A 12,515-nucleotide genomic window follows, 5' to 3' on the forward strand; every position below is an offset into this window, starting at 1 on the left:
CGCTTGCAAACGGTATTCTAAAACTCCCTAGTGATGCTTCAATTGCGCAGATATTCTAATTATTTGTCCGAAAGTGCCAATGACAGCGTGCCGACACATGCCTTTCTGATTGCAGCAATCCATTGGGCTTTCTATTCTGTTTAGTTAACTCGAATTTGCTGCTGCCCGGTGTTTTGGTGACACAAGGAAACAACAGGTATTGGCGAGAGCCAGTCGTGTGCTGCTTCAGTGTATTATATACGTGTTGATTGATTGATTTGTGGGGTTTAACGTCCCAAAACCACCATTTGATTATGAGAGACGCCGTAGTGGAGGGCTCCGGAAATTTTGACCACCTATATATATATACGTGTTGAATACTTTCATCTGTGCCCCGGCATCTTTACCAGTGGGCTGGATTGTCGCGTACGTTTTTTTTTTTTTTGCCCATGGTTCATCAAAACCATAGCCCGATGCGCCACTTGAGCAGGCGTCTATGCCTTCGACCTTCTGGTGGGAACGGAAACAGGACGACGATATAGGCACCCGACAGTGAACCAGAGGGCGCAACGAAGCTCTTTGGGCCGCCTCGGTATTGTTGGTACCGACCGCCAGGGATACTAAGAAAATGGAACGTTCGCTGAACACAGTGACACGCTGAAGTGTCAGTGCCCTTTTTGGCACGTTTGGAAAGAACGCTTCCTGGGTGCTACATAATCAGCCGTGACCCCCTTGCTCACAACTAAAAAAGAAAATGATATTCACGTGCAAGTTTGGTTTTGCTGCGTCTACTCGCTAGGCTACGAATTGGAAGACTCAGTTTTGCTGCGCCTACCCGCTAGGTTGTGTGTTCTGGCGCTACCATCAGATCTGGTAAACTGCATTGCCGGGTGCCTATACCATGCATCCTAATATGGCACGGAGACACGACGCCGTCCGCTGACGCTAAGTACCACCTGTCGCCTTTGTATTCCAACGTGGCGAACTGCTCGCTCAGCGGCGCCGATGCTGCCGCTTCAGGTCTATAACGTTGGTGCGGTACGACCGCACCAGGCTCGAATACGAGAGACGCCGTCGTGTTGCAAGCAGAACGAGTAAGCCCCGAGGACGTGCCTACACGTCCGGTCAGGTTCCATAACTGAGTGCTTCGGACTCGGGACCATGTCTCGCCCGTTCGTGGAACAACACCGCACCTCGAGAATACTCGGCCAACAACACCAAAGCAGGCTTCGCATGGGCAAGCTTGAGGGCGTTCAAGTCAAGTTGAAGGAAAACGGGCAGTCAGCCAGGGCATCCGAAATTGCGCAACATCTCTCGCAAGTGTGAAGCAGGTACCACGCGTCTTCAAAGAATGACGAAGGATGGCACAGTAGACGCCAGTGTACTATAGACAAAGGTTCCGACGATTTATGGCATAGAGGGGGAGCCTGCAAGTACGGTTGTAGCAGTTGCCCAAAAGGCTCTGAAAGGCCACTCTTCCAGTTTTTGCTGTGAATGTGCTGGGCGTGCATTGCGCGGAGGCCTGATGCAGTTTTGTTTTTTGTTTTTTTTCACGCGGCACGACGTTTTGAAATGTTCTCGCAACATTTGGCTCAGCTGCCATTGTGCACGAAAAGATAAATAAGAGTGCAACAACAACGCGGCGTTCGAGTGACTGAAGTGAAGAAGGCGTGGGCCGCCCACAGGTGCGGACGCTCTCACCCGAAGGTTAGCACCAAGTTCGACTGGACCATGGGTCACCCAAAGGATGTACTCCGACGTAGTGACGACTTACAAGATGGATCACCGCCCGATACCACTTGGTGTTTGTCTTGGTGGACCCCGACTGTTTTCTTAGCCCGTATACGAACTAGTCTACGACGTCATCGAGCACGACCTCCTTCCCATGTTTCTTGCACCGCTCGACGAGGTACGACGACTTACGCCTCTCTCCGTCGTGTACTCTGCAGACCTCGAGTCACTCTAAAACGTGGCCTCCTACCAGCGCATCTTGGCGGAGAGCCCAGAGGAGTACGCCCGGTACTTGGCCTGGAAGCGAGGCTGTACCCTGAGCGAGGCTGTACCCTGAAGTGTGTGTTACTCGATTGGATGTGTGAGTGTTTGCGAGGGTCAAGGTTGCGCTAAATTCTTACAATATGACGAATAACGAACTAGCCCAACTATTAAGTTCTATTGAGAAAATAATGCGATGGCAGCGTGCGACAAATTTCTTGTAACTCCGCTCGTATTGGACGGATTCTAAACATTTTTGTGGTGTTGAATCCGTGAGGTTATTTAATAAGCTCATTTAGTGAATCAATTCTATTATACTTGAACCAGTGTTCCAGGGCTCCTTATATATCTGCATAAGCGTGCGCTGGTTTCGCCATTATGGGGGCCCAAGTTTGACCGTAGTGACCCGAAGAGACTGGGAGGTTAACCTAGAAGAACTGGTTTGCTACCCTGTACGGGGTTGGGGAAAAGGATCGGAAAGAGGATGGAGGTAGACAGATATAAAATAAATTAGAAAAAAAATCACATGCACACACATTCGGGGAGTTTCAATCACAGTCGTTTGGACAGGCCGGTTGAACGCATTGCAAGAAGCGCAGGAGCGCCTTCACAGCCTTCATCTGCGACATAAAGTCCTGTCGGTAGCGTTGGAAAAATTCCCTCGCGGCAGAGCGTGTGAAAAAATAGGGGAGCCGTGACGTGAGGAGCAGGTGACGCAGTCGAGGAGTGGGCGTGCTCGCCGGTAAGAACTCGCTCCGACTCGGTAGAGCGTTCCTTTCAAAGCTGCGAGCGTTGCGTAAAAGCGGAGCATGTGAGGCGAACTCGCGTCCGCGCGTCCAGCTGCCACTCATCGCCGCCGCTCAGCCCCTCGCAAGTGAAACGGGCTTTAGTGTGGACGGCTGCGCGTATATAATCAGCGGCGCTTCACTGAGAGCGAATCAAGCTGATCAGTGGCGAATAAAACGCGTTGTCTGTAGATCATACTGGTAATGCGCACGTTCTCCATTGCCCAATCGGGGTGCACGAGGAGTGCCAAACTTTACGATAATGACCACTGCGAGGAGCGCAGCCTGCAATGGGATACTCGCACTCGCGACGACATTCTGCATTTTCGCACTTTGTTAAGCGTGTGACTGCGTGCCCGAAAAGTACCATTATCGCGAACGGGTATATATGTCCTTGCGTCTACCGGCGGCATGATTCCCAAGAGAAAACATCTGGCAATTACCTTCGAAAACGAAGGCGTGCGCGACCGCGGAGAAAGATGCGCGCTGGTCATGGAGGTGATAAGGTGTAGAAGGCAAAGCGACGGGCAGGTGCCACCACCGTGCCCTCGTAGCAGAGCGTTGGAAACACCTTCTTGAGCATCGCGTTGCACTGTCAGCGCAGCGCTATAAACGCTACAGTCCTTAGAGTTACTTGTGTGTGCCTCTTCAAGTATAAAAGCAGACATACAAAACATAGACGTGTTGTTATGGCGCCTCAGATATGCGCTATATTTGCTTTTTTAATTGACAATCGCACAACTATGAACGCTAAACCTTGAGCAATATTGGTGGGCGCTGCGGATGGGATTGGCCGTTTGGTGCCGTTTGAGGCATCGTTATGGCGTACAAACAGACAAATGTACATACAGACAGACAGACAGACAGACAGACAGACAGACAGACAGACAGACAGACAGACGGACGGACGGACGGACGGACGGACGGACGGACGGACGGACGGACGGACGGACGGACGGACGGACGGACGGACGGACGGACGGACGGACGGACGGACGGACGGACAGACGGACAGACAGACAGACAGACAGACAGACAGACAGACAGACAGACAGACAGACAGACAGACAGACAGACAGACAGACAGACAGACAGACAGACAGACAGACAGACAGACAGACAGACAGACAGACAGACAGACAGACAGACAGACAGACAGACAGACAGACAGACAGACAGACAGACAGACAGACAGACAGACAGACAGACAGACAGACAGACAGACAGACAGACAGACAGACAGACAGACAGACAGACAGACAGACAGACAGACAGACAGACACAGACAGACGGACGGACGGACGGACGGACGGACGGACGGACCAAAATTTTTCCGTTGAAGGTCCCCAAGAAAGACTATCGTCTTTAAAAGAACGATAAGGAAGAAGATAGCGGCAGTTGCGCTGCGACTACGTCATCCTGACAACTGTAAGGCTCGAACGCACGGCTAGTCTTAGCAGCGGTTCATAAATATGGCCGCCGCAGTAGGACCACAGCAACAGTGACGTCACGTGCAAGCTATGCATACACGGGCGCCACGGCCGCGATTCGATCCTGTAAAGTGCGGGTCAGCAGTGGAGCGCCATAGGCACGCGCGTGACCACCATGATTGATTGATTGATATGTGGGGTTTAACGTCCCAAAACCACACTATGATTATGAGAGACGCCGTAGTGGAGGGCTCCGGAAATTTCGACCACCTAGGGTTCTTTAACGCGCTCCCAAATCTGAGCACACGGGCCTACAACATTTCCGCCTCCATCGGAAATGCAGCCGCCGCAGCCGGGATTTGAACCCGCGCCCTGCGGGTCAGCAGCCGAGTACCTTAGCCACTAGACAACCGCGGCGGGGCATGTGACCACCATGGCGGGTCACGCGCCAGAGCCACCTAGACTATGTGGTCACGCATGGTCCAGGCTGACAGCAACTTTATTAAGACAGGACACAGGAGAAGCGGCAGCTCGGTACGGCCACCAGTGCGGAGGGTCAACTCTCCGCTGCACGTTTCTGAGTTTGTTCACAACGTGACACACAGGCGAGAACGAAAAGAAGATTGTCGAACGGGTGAAAAGAAAAAATATAGGCTTCTGCGAATATTGGAATGTTTCGATTACTGAAACGAATATTACCGTATTCGGATTGGCTTCGATTCGAATTTAAATTGTCGAACAATTTGAAATAATAATAATAATAATAATAATAATAATAATAATAATAATAATAATAATAATAATAATAATAATAATAATAATAATAATAATAATAATAATAATAATAATAGATTAGTTTCAGACACAGAGTGAGTCTTGAATGGCAAAGCAAAACACAGAACATTGTCTGCCATACTAAGGCCTTGCCACCCATACATTGCTCCAACAGGGCGGCTGGACAATGACTGAGTGTGCGCGCGTGTGCTGCCGAATGTGCTGTGTTTATCTATCTTCCCTCTCTGCTCGCTATCTTTCATCTGCCCCATCCCCCTCCCATGCGCAGGGTAGCAAACCGGCTGCCTATATGCTGGTTAACCTCCCTGCCGTTCTTTTCCCCCTATTTTCCTTCCTTCCTTCCAACAGGGCGGCAGCAGGTGGTGGCACAGAACACAAAAGGATACAGAAAGTTTGTACAACAAAGTAACTAACATAAATATGTTACATATAAATGACAGAAACAAAACTAACACATTTCAAAAAAACAAATGTTTTGTATACGTTAATACAATTTGTAATAACAAGAAACAAAAAATGTATACAAGCACAATGTGGCACTGACAATGTATCAAACTAAAAAGATAATTAAGCATACGACACTGAACCATAACGATGCGTCAAAAATAAGAAAGAGATCTAGCAATAAATTTAAGAAAAGTGTTCACAAATAACCATGCAACCACCTGTAAAGGTGTATGTAACCGCGTGGAACCCGTTGTAAAGGGATTTCACTGCAGTGAATGGTGACAAGCCATGAAAGCACCTATTTAAAATGTAATAATTTGCAAGTAACCTCCTGTAAAGGTAATTTCGCTGCAGTAAGCCCTGCTAAGCTGTGAAAACACTTAATTAGGAGAAGTCTGCACTAGAGTTACTGTATGTGCTGCCTTTAGGTAGCAGAGTCACGCATGAATTTCTTTCACGTTGCTCTCGTCACCGCTACTCGGCGAGCGCTGTCACGTGGTGCAAAGTGACGTCAAATGTTCAAATTCGCGCGGCGAAGCCAACTTTACGTGCACGACGGCATGGTGCAAGTGCGTTCTCTACCGGCGCCGACTGTATATTGCCGCGAGGCGCATTGCGGATAGTATTGCGCATGCCGATACCGCCGGCACGCGGCCTTATCGTGGTCCAGGATGCACCGCGTCTCATCTGCGAAGATGATGGCCCGCACGTCGACCATTCGTTGATAACGACATAGCGCCAGACGCTACGGTGACTGTATCTCGGATGGTGAACGCGCCTTGCGTTCCAGTGGGACATTTCTGTTACCCGATGGCCGTCGAACGCACCTTGCGTTCCAGTGGGACACTTCCGTTACCCGACGGCCGTCGAACGCGCCTTGCGTTCCTGTGGGATATTTATGTTACCCGACGGCCGTCGAACGCGCAGTTCGCCTCCCGCTAAGCCGGTGTGTCTGTTTTCCTTTAGTGGGCGCAAGTCCGCCAAATAAACGGATCTCCTATTTCTACTAACCTCCCGGTCTCCTGTCTTCGGGCAACCCTCACTCTTACGTGACATCTGGTGGAGGTGCGGGGTATGCACGAAAACGACCTTAAAACAGCCACTGCAGAGAACGAGGACGCTGAAGACACAGATACTCGAAGCAGTCGCCGCCTCCGAAACCTGCCACCTGGGCTGGGACCGCTACCGAACCCCACGCGACCACGAAAGGACGTCAATGAGGGTGGCGATTTGGGCTTGTTGGTATGGTTGCATGATGATAGATGGTAGCGCAGACAACGGACACGGACAAGAGAAGGCGCTGTGTTGTGTCTATGTGCCTTCTCTTGTCCGTGTCCGTTGTCTGCGCTACCATCTATCATCATGCACGAAAGGACGCTTCCACAGCCACCATGAGCACCCCACAATCACCTACCCCTGTCATGCTGCAGCAGCCGCGGGTGCCCCCAACTTTCCATGGTTATGCCGCTGAAGACCCAGAAGAATGGCTCGACCAATTCGAGCGCGTGGCTACCATAAACAGGTGGGATGAAGAAATGAAGCTGCGATACGTTTACTTTTCCCTGGACGGCCCCGCCAAAACGTGGTATGAAAACCATGAGACCACACTGACCACCTGGGAATTTCTGAAGAATGAGTTGCTCAGGACCTTCACCAGCATCATGCGAAAAGAAAGGGCCCAGCTGCTGCTAGAATCGAGGACCCAACAGCCCAATGAGACCCTAAAAGTGTACGTCGAAGAAATGAAACGTCTTTTTAGGCGAGCGGACCAAGACATGACCGAAGACAAAAAGGTCGGATACCTAATGCGAGGGGTGAAGGAGTCGCTTTTCGCCGGTCTCATAAGGAACCCTCCTAAAACAGTCGCCGAATTTACTGACGAAGCGGACACCATAGAAAGGACCCTGGACGCCCGGACTCGGCAATACAACCGCCCGTTCCAGCTCAGCTCGCTCTACTCGGAACCGATTCGAGGTGGGCTAACCACCAACGATCTGCGGGAAGCTATTCGTGAAGTGGTTAAGGAAGAACTACGCCGATTGCTACCGCCTACCCCCCAGCCCCCCCAAGGAGCATCTCTCTTGGACATAGTGCGTGATGAAGCCCAGCAGGCGCTTGGCTCTTCATCAGCGACGACTCGAACAGAGGCCGAAGCAATGACTTACGCCGCTGCAGTGAACACTAGGCCACCCCGACGAAACGAGCCCAGTCCTCGACGGTACGCTGCAGCCCAAAGTAGCCGTCCGCCCTTACCCGCCCACCCTATATACGAGAGACGCCCGAGCCCAAGAAAATGCGACACCTGGAGAACTCCCGACGACCGCCCCCTATGCTTTCACTGCGGTGAGGCCGGCCACATTCTTCGACACTGCCCTTACAGGCGGATGGGACTGCATGGCTTCTCATCTCAGGCACCACGGCCACGCCCTGGACAACGACCTCCGGCAATCGAAGACTACTTGCGCCATACAGAGTACCTGCCCAGCCGTTCTCCATCACTGCCATCCCCACGCTTCACGTCACCGAACCGCAGCAACAACGAACGAAGAAGGTCCCCAAGCCCCCGTAGGGGAAACTAAAACCAGCAACCTTTGGAGGTGAGGTTGCTTCAAGAGTAAAAGCTGAAGACCCTCCACCGACGACCATATATGACGACAGCACATCATCTACGACGACAATAACGCACAACAACCCAAGCCGCGAGACGAAGCAAAACGAAGCAACAAGACGAAGCCGTGACCCGAACCCAAAACCAACGCGCAACTCCAGCCCACGTGCCACCGATTTTGAAGTATCTATCGACGGCCACCTGGTAACTGCCTTGATTGACACAGGAGCTGACTACTCGGTCATCAGCGGGCCATTGACAGCACAACTGAAGAAGGTTAAGACGGCTTGGGACGGCCCGCAGATCCGCACAGCGGGAGGCCACCTCCTCACCCCATCGGGGCGATGTACTGCAAGGGTGACATTCGATGGTCACACATACCTTGTCACTTTCTTGGTGCTCCCACAATGCTCCCGTGACGTCATTCTCGGCATGGACTTCTTGACTCAACATCGCGCGGTTATTGACCTGGCGTCCAGATCCATCAAACTTTCCTCGGATGAAGCCATAAATTCATACTCGGCACCACATAATCGCGCAGCCCTCCGTGTGCTCGAGAATGACGTGAGCGTCCCACCCCGATCAACGACCCTAATCCCCGTAACCACTGGTACTGCCGAAAATGCTCATGGCGTCGTCGAAGGTAACATACAACTTTTGCTTGGCCGTGATATCGCAATCGCAAGAGGCATTGCGGACTTCCGGAATGGACAGGGCCCAGTGCTGCTAACAAATTTCAGCCAAGAACACCGTCACCTGGCCAAAGGCACGATCATTGCCTTTCTCGATGAAATCGCGGAAGTCAGTGATACCCTCGTCCTCTCGAATCCAGCGACCATCACCCCACAGACCCACAACTCGCAGCTGTCATTCGACATTAACCCTTCCTTGCCTCAATGCAAGCAGCAACTGCTCCAGAACCTCCTTCGACGTTATGACGACTGTTTCGCCACAACCTCACAGGTCCGACACACTTCTCTGGCAAAGCATCGAATCATAACACAAGAAGACATCCGCCCTCTCCATCAAAGCCCTTATCGTGTGTCGGCACGTGAACGTCAGGCCATCCGAGAGCAAGTTGAGGAAATGTTACACGACGATGTAATTCAGCCATCGAAAAGCCCATGGGCGGCACCAGTCGTCCTTGTCAAAAAGAAAGACGGAAGTCTTCGGTTTTGCGTCGATTACCGACGGTTGAATAGTGTAACCAAAAAGGACGTGTACCCTTTACCAAGGATCGACGATACCCTAGATCGTCTCAGTGATGCAAGGTACTTCTCGTCCATTGATCTGAAGACAGGGTATTGGCAAATTCAGGTTGATGAAAGAGACCGAGAAAAAACCGCCTTCATCACGCCGGATGGATTGTATGAGTTCAAAGTGATGCCATTTGGACTTTGTTCCGCTCCAGCAACCTTCCAGCGTCTAATGGACACAGTACTGGCAGGTCTCAAGTGGCAAATATGTCTCGTATACCTGGACGATGTGGTCGTCTTCGCCTCCAACTTTAGCGACCACCTGAAAAGGCTCCGGACGGTACTGGACGCAATTAAGTCATCAGGGCTGACACTGAAGCAAGAAAAGTGCCATTTTGCCTATGAAGAACTACAGTTCCTTGGCCATGTTATAAGCAAAGATGGCGTAAGACCAGATCCCGAGAAGACAGCCGCTATCGCACAGTTTCCTCAACCACAAGATAAGAGAGCAGTGCGCCGATTCTTAGGACTGTGCGCCTATTACCGACGCTTCGTCAAGAACTTCTCACACATTGCTGCCCCTTTGACGCAGCTCACCAAGTCGGACGCCCCTTTCGAATGGAAAGCTGAGCAACGTGAGGCATTCACAGAACTTCAACAACGTTTACAGTCGCCGCCTGTGCTGGGTCACTTTGATGAAAATGCCGAAACTGAGATACATACAGACGCCAGCAGCATCGGCTTAGGTGCCGTTCTCGTTCAGAAGCACAAGGGCTGCGAGCGTGTCATCGCGTATGCAAGCCGCTCACTGTCGAAAGCGGAAGTAAACTATTCCACGTCTGAGAAGGAGTGTCTTGCGATAGTATGGGCCACCTCGAAATTCCGCCCATACTTATATGGCAGACCCTTCAAGGTCGTAACGGACCATCATGCGTTGTGCTGGTTGGCCAGTTTGAAAGACCCTTCTGGCCGCCTCGCTCGATGGAGCCTACGGCTTCAGGAGTTTGACGTGAAGGTAGTCTACACATCTGGTCGTAAGCACTCCGACGCAGACTGCCTCTCAAGAGCCCCTGTCGGCGCACCACCAAGCCATGAAGACGACGATGCCTTTCTTGGGCCTATCAGCAGCAGCACCTTTGCATTACAGCAGCGCTCAGACCCGATCCTACAACAGTTGATCAACTACATCGAAGGAAAGGCCTCCATACCGCCTGCATTGTTCAAGCGTGGGATATCCTCCTTCTGTGTGCAAAACGGAGTGGTAGTTAAAAAGAACTTCGCACCGAATAAGGCAGCTTACCTTCTTGTCGTCCCAAGCAGCCTCAGAGAAGAAATTTTACAAGCGTTACATGACGAACCCACTGCAGGCCACCTCGGTTTTACACGTACACTCCACAGAATTCAAGAACGATACTACTGGCCCCGCCTTTCCTCAGATGTTGCGCGGTATGTCAAGAGTTGCCGCGAATGTCAGCGCCGGAAGAGACCTCCAACAAAACCAGCTGGATTTCTCAAGCCAATTGAACCCCCGTCGAGACCATTCCAACAGATTGGTATGGACCTGCTTGGACCTTTCCCCACGTCAACATTCGGTAACAAGTGGATTATAGTGGCCACTGATTACCTTACCCGATACGCTGAAGCTAAGGCCCTCCCGAACGGCACAGCCGTAGAAGTTGCCAAATTTTTTGTCGAATCAATTCTCCTCCGTCATGGCGCACCTGAGGTACTAATAACAGACAGGGGAACGGCGTTTACGGCTGATCTTACTCAGGCAATCTTACATTACAGTCATACAGATCACCGAAGAACAACTGCGTACCATCCGCAGACAAATGGTCTCACGGAACGCTTGAACAAGACCATTGCCGATATGCTCGCTATGTACGTGGACACAGAACACAAGACCTGGGACTTAATTCTGCCTTACGTGGTCTTCGCCTACAACACCGCGGTGCAGGAGACCACTAAAATGACACCATTTAATCTCGTCCATGGGAGGAATGCCGTTACTACCCTGGACGCCATGCTGCCTAATGTCACCGATGAAAACAACCTAGACGTAGCCGCCTACCTTCAGCGCGCAGAAGAAGCCCGGCAGCTTGCTCGTATGCGCATAAAAGACCAACAGCGAAACGACGCAAGACGCTACAACCTGCGGAGACGCGATTTAACATACAAGCCAGGCGACAAAGTCTGGGTTTGGACGCCCGTTCGCCGCCGAGGACTCAGCGAAAAACTCATGCGCCGTTATTTTGGCCCATACAAAGTCATCCGTCAAGTGGGTGAAGTGGACTATGAAGTGGTCCCTGATGGGGCTAGTTCCTCCCAACGACGCCGCGCACGACAAGAAGTGGTACACGTCGCCCGTTTGAAGCCCTATCATGCGCGCAAAAGGAGGCTCCCTGTTTGCATCTCTTGTTTTGTTTATGTGTGCGTGATTAGTGCTTGTTTGCCATTTACTTTCGCACAGGCTGTCCTTTTGTTTTGGTTTTATTTTAAACAAAGCATCGAGTCGATGCTTACGTTGAGGAGGGGAGCAATGCCGCGAGGCGCATTGCGGATAGTATTGCGCATGCCGATACCGCCGGCACGCGGCCTTATCGTGGTCCAGGATGCACCGCGTCTCATCTGCGAAGATGATGGCCCGCACGTCGACCATTCGTTGATAACGACATAGCGCCAGACGCTACGGTGACTGTATCTCGGATGGTGAACGCGCCTTGCGTTCCAGTGGGACATTTCTGTTACCCGATGGCCGTCGAACGCACCTTGCGTTCCAGTGGGACACTTCCGTTACCCGACGGCCGTCGAACGCGCCTTGCGTTCCTGTGGGATATTTATGTTACCCGACGGCCGTCGAACGCGCAGTTCGCCTCCCGCTAAGCCGGTGTGTCTGTTTTCCTTTAGTGGGCGCAAGTCCGCCAAATAAACGGATCTCCTATTTCTACTAACCTCCCGGTCTCCTGTCTTCGGGCAACCCTCACTCTTACGTGACAATATTTTCCGGCAGTTCCGTCGTGACCGCCATTAGCGGTCGTCGAGCGCTTCCCCGTATCGGCTCCGTACCTTGGCGAGGTGTTTCGAAAGTACATCGTATTGAAAGTTGTGCGGCAACGTATGACTGGGTGTAGTGCACCTACTGCCGGCAGCTATTTGTCAACCATACTATCTATACCATTGTACAAATAAGATAACATTGAAAAGCTCTTGCGTCTCTGTCTGCTCCGCAGCATGATTTAAAACATTTTCAATGCACAGGGTCTCTTATTGCATGCAAAGA

The sequence above is a fragment of the Rhipicephalus microplus genome, chromosome 6 (genome assembly GCF_043290135.1).
Source record: "Rhipicephalus microplus isolate Deutch F79 chromosome 6, USDA_Rmic, whole genome shotgun sequence".
In the NCBI taxonomy this organism is placed as follows: Eukaryota; Metazoa; Arthropoda; class Arachnida; order Ixodida; family Ixodidae; genus Rhipicephalus; species Rhipicephalus microplus.